The sequence below is a fragment of the Neovison vison genome, chromosome 11 (genome assembly GCF_020171115.1).
Source record: "Neovison vison isolate M4711 chromosome 11, ASM_NN_V1, whole genome shotgun sequence".
Lineage (NCBI taxonomy): Eukaryota > Metazoa > Chordata > Mammalia > Carnivora > Mustelidae > Neogale > Neogale vison.
The window spans coordinates 167,950,613-167,955,314 of NC_058101.1; the positions used below are offsets into that span (position 1 = coordinate 167,950,613).

The 4,702-nt window shown below is 30.7% G+C and overlaps 1 non-coding gene across 1 annotated transcript; it reads right to left on the minus strand.

The window, feature by feature from the left end:
- Window positions 1–200: 200 nt before the first annotated feature.
- On the minus strand, window positions 201–350 carry LOC122890776. The gene has a single exon (XR_006381199.1). It is a non-coding gene; the product is annotated as a small nucleolar RNA SNORA62/SNORA6 family (small nucleolar RNA).
- Between the last annotated feature and the right edge of the window lie 4,352 nt (window positions 351–4,702).

Genomic DNA, 4,702 nt, shown 5'->3' on the forward strand with positions numbered 1-4,702 from the left:
TGATAACTGCTTAACTATATCCCCTTCTGTCTTCTCCTTTCCCTAGACTCTAGAATTGGTTTCTTTTCTTTTCTCTTGCTTTCCTCCTTTATTTCTTGTTTCCTTTATCTCTTTCTCTTTCTCCCTTTCTTTCTTTCTTTCTTTCCTTCCTCTCTCTCTCTCTCTCACTCTCTTTCTTTATTTCTTTTTTTTTTTTTTATAACTGCAGCAAGAGTTACTATCAAACTCCACTCATTGGGCCAGAGACCTTATGTTAGCAAAAAGACTTGCCCCTTTTGCATGGTACTACCTACACTTGTGAGTCATTAGCCAGCCAGTGGTCTCCACTCTAAGCTCTAACCAGGTACAGTAGAATTGGTATTTTTTATTGCTTTTCCAAAATAAAGCTTTTGCTGTGTAGGACCTTCATGCTTGCTTCCTGTGCTTAGATCGCGCCTACGTGACACAGCAAAAAGGTTGCTGTTCTTAATATTTCAAAGCCCAACATAATGTCACCTATAAAATATCATCTTTAGCCACCTTATTTTTATAGTTATTCTATTCAGTTCATGATTATCTTTTATTCATAATTTCCTTTGTGATTTGTAATTATGCCCATATAAATACACAGAAATACATTTTTTAGTTCTTTCTTCAATTGTTTTTCTTAATTATCTGTCTGGTCACTCAGAATATAAGTTCCAGGGACACCTGGGTGGCTCAGTTGGTTAAGTGGCTGCCTATGATCCCAGGGTTTTGGGACTGAGTCCCACATTGGGCTCCTTGCTCAGTGGGGAACCTACTTTTCCCTCTGTCTGCCACTCCCCCTGCTTTGTTCTCTCTCTATCTCTCTGACAAATAAATAAGTACAAATCTTAAAGAACAGAATATAAATTCCACAAGGACGTAACAGTTATAGTTCTATAAATTTTTGTTTACAACAAAAGTAGCATTGTTGTGGCAAATGATATTTGTTAAGTAATCATTTGTTGCATGAAGAAATGACAAGAAAACATCTTAATTCCTTCATGTTAAATGAAAAAAAGATTATAAAACTGAATGAGTGGAATGAATATTACATATGTGTGTGTGTGTGCATGCATGTGTGTGCATGTGCATAGAGAAAGTCTGGAAGAAGAATCACCACACATCTCTTTGGATGATGGTATTATTTGATGATTTTTTTTTAAATTTCTAGTTTTCCACTTGTTTAAAAAACTAAATTCGGATACTTATATAAAATATGTTATATAACAACAATTTAAAAACAATTAGAATTTAATATTATTTTTGTCATTAAATAATTTTCTTATAATAAGATTAGAATTTTGGTCTCATATTGCTCATACTTTAGATATTTTGTATGCCAGATGAGTCTGAACTCTAAATTCCCATGGCTTATTTTCACTTAAACCTTTTGTTTTTCTAAAGCATAGAAGTAACTCACTTTATGGTTTTATGTAAATTAAAGCTAATTAGGTTTGATCAATATATTAGTTTTCTTTGGGGATGCATTCTAGTAATTGTATAAACCATAGAGAAAATTAATACCCACATTGCCCTTGGCATAACACTTTCTCCTTTTGCTATTTAGTAGAAATGGATCACGTAAATGTTAAATTTGTGCTGTTCTGCTGACAGTGAAACTTAACGAAGGCCCCCATGCTATTAAGCTAAAGTTAAAAGAGTAGAGCTAAAGAAATTTCTCTATTGTAAGAGAAATGTGAGCTTTGCAGAAAGTAAATTGGCTAGGAGAAATTCAATGAGGTGCCATCTAAAATGAGTAGATATAGTAAAGAGAGTGCTTTGTAGAAACTGTGAGAAAGCAATTTAGATATTCCTGGTGATAGCTCAGATGCCTGGATGCCTAGAAGCAATCTAAATCTGCAACTACTTGGAGGATATTGAACAGGAACACTCTGTCTTGTATCATTTTTGTGTTTATCATTGCCTGTTGATCTGCCATCACTGTTAAACATTCCTTATTTATCCTATCATTCCGTTAAAAAGGGTAGTAGAACAAAGAGTTGAACTCCAAAGTCCAAAGTTGCTTTCATGCACAGGAAGTTTCTCTGTATATCCATTATTCATGAGCCCTGCTTCATTTGCCATTCTGTTCAAATGGGACTGAAAACAATATAATGAAATTACTTTCAAATCTTATTCATGTATGTTTTGACATTATATATGTCTTGGCCATCCAAAGGATTAAATTTCTACATTTAAATAAGTTTTTGTAAATTATAGATTTTTTTGGTCCATAAGTATGTGATCTCCATATACTTATATGCATTTTTTGTGTATGAACACATAAATCCTTCTCCTCGTAATTTATTATGCACTATCAACAGAAAGCATACTAAACCACTTTTATGCATCATCTTATTAATTTCTATAAACACCTAGGAGTTGGAAACTATCAACATAAGTGAGGTAGTGAGCCTCAAAGAACATTGAACTTGTCCAGACCTCGAGTGAGTAATGGACAAAGCTGATATTTGAAACCAGTTCTCCTTAGGCTGACTGCCAAATAAGTAAATAATTTAAATTCTAAAAATAAGATCATGAATGTGTTAGAAAATAGATAAATGTTTCAAATTTGAGGGGGTTAAAATGGCTTTCTAAAGCACGAAACTTTGCAAGAACATGCAAAAATATTTTTAAATGATTTGCAAAAAGCATAACAATAAAATCAGTGTCATATGTGGCAAATAGCAACATTTTTCAGGTATAGGAAACCAATGTTATCCATTAAAAAAACACTCAATAGAAACAGGGCTAGAGATATGTAAAAGACATTTGCAAGAGGGGAAATACAAATGAATCACTGATCTGTAAAAAGATGTTGGAATGTTTAGTAATTAAGTATGTAAGTTGCTCTAAATGTAAAAAAAATCATTTTTCTAACCTATGAGATGGGTAAACATCTGTGAAAGAAAGATACAGAGACCAAAACATTTATTTAAAAAAAGTTTGCTTTCAAAAAATTGGAAAAGAAGTTCAAGCTTTAAAAGCACTTGTCATTGGGGCATCTGGGTTGCTAATTCAGTTAAGTGTTTGACTCCTGATTTTGACTCAGGTTATGATCTCAGGGGACTAGGATTGAGCCCCTTGTCAGGCTCCACACTCCGTATGGAGTCTGCTTATCCCTCTCCCTCTGCTCCTTCTCTTTCTGCTCTTTCTCAATCTCTCTCTATTTCTCATAAATTATATATATATATATATATATATATATATATATATATTTAAAATGATTTAAAAGTAAAAGCACTTGTCATCAAATTAAAAAGACAAGTTATTGAAAAAATTAAAGTGCAGTAGAATTATTAAATACACTGTTTATAGTTAGCTGGTTTAAGATTAAAAGAAAAACAACCTTTTTCTCACATTGTCATCATTGTATCCACAAAGATAAAGTCTTTTCTTCAGATACGAGCTGTGTGAAAATCAAGGATAGAGTTTTGTTTCATTTTGGTTTTTTTGTCTTTTTTTTTTTTAGAGCACTAACACTTTATGGAAAATGCCTGGGATTTTTATTGAGCTTGGAGCCTACAACTAGACAGACTGACCCAATTATTTATAGTTTATCTCTCAGTGCAAAGTGTTTTGTTTCATTTTGTCTTCTGGATGTGGGACATATTGTTCATGCTTATTCATAATGGATTCAGGACTCTGTCTACATTGTTTCCACAATCTAAACACTTGAAATAGACTGCTGTTGTAAAAGAGGTAAGAAAGTGGATAAAACCACTTACAATCAGTATAAGAACAAATCAATACAGTTTCCCCAGGTTAAATATATTACATATAAATATAAATATATTATATATATATTATATAAAATATAAATATATTATGTATATTAAATATATATTAATATATTAAATATATTATATATAATATAAATATATTATATATTATATATAATATAAACATATTATATATAATATATTTAACCTGGGGAAACTGTATTGATTTGTTCTTATACTTGTTCATATATATATATATATATTATATATATAATGTATTTAAATATTTATGTGACTTTTAACCAGTTTTAAATAATTCATATATATATAGTTATATGTATATATATATAAAACTTTTAACCCAGGAATTTCTTTCCAGAAACATGCAATGAAGGTTTGAACAAAGAAACCATAAAATATATAATGTGATCTTATTGACATTGTCTACAATATCCAAATATTGAATATAACTTCTTCATGTCACTCGGTTTTTAAATTTCTGTTTATTTATTTTGTTATTTTATTTTTATTTTACAGAGGGACAGAGGACCCAGAGGGGCAGAGGAAGAGGGAGGGAGATAACCTTAAACAGTTTCCAAGCCCCACAGGTAGAACTCACAACCCTGAGATCATTACCTGAGTTGAAATCAAGAGTTAGATGTTTAACTGAGCCACCCAGGTACCTCCTACATGTCACTCTTAAAAAGAGGGTTTAAATAAATTTTGGCATATCTTTTAAATAGAATAGGATTTAATGATTCAAAATTATAATTTCAATCTCTTTACTGAAAAAAAATATATATATAAAGTCATTGAAACATGTTGAAACATAGTTTTAGAAATATTGATACATCAGTATAGATATGAAAGCCTATACACCAAATGTTAATCATAATTTAATACTGTGTAATCTTTCTTTAACTATTTTATATTAAGCATTGATTTCTTAAACATATAGAATAAAAAAAATTCTA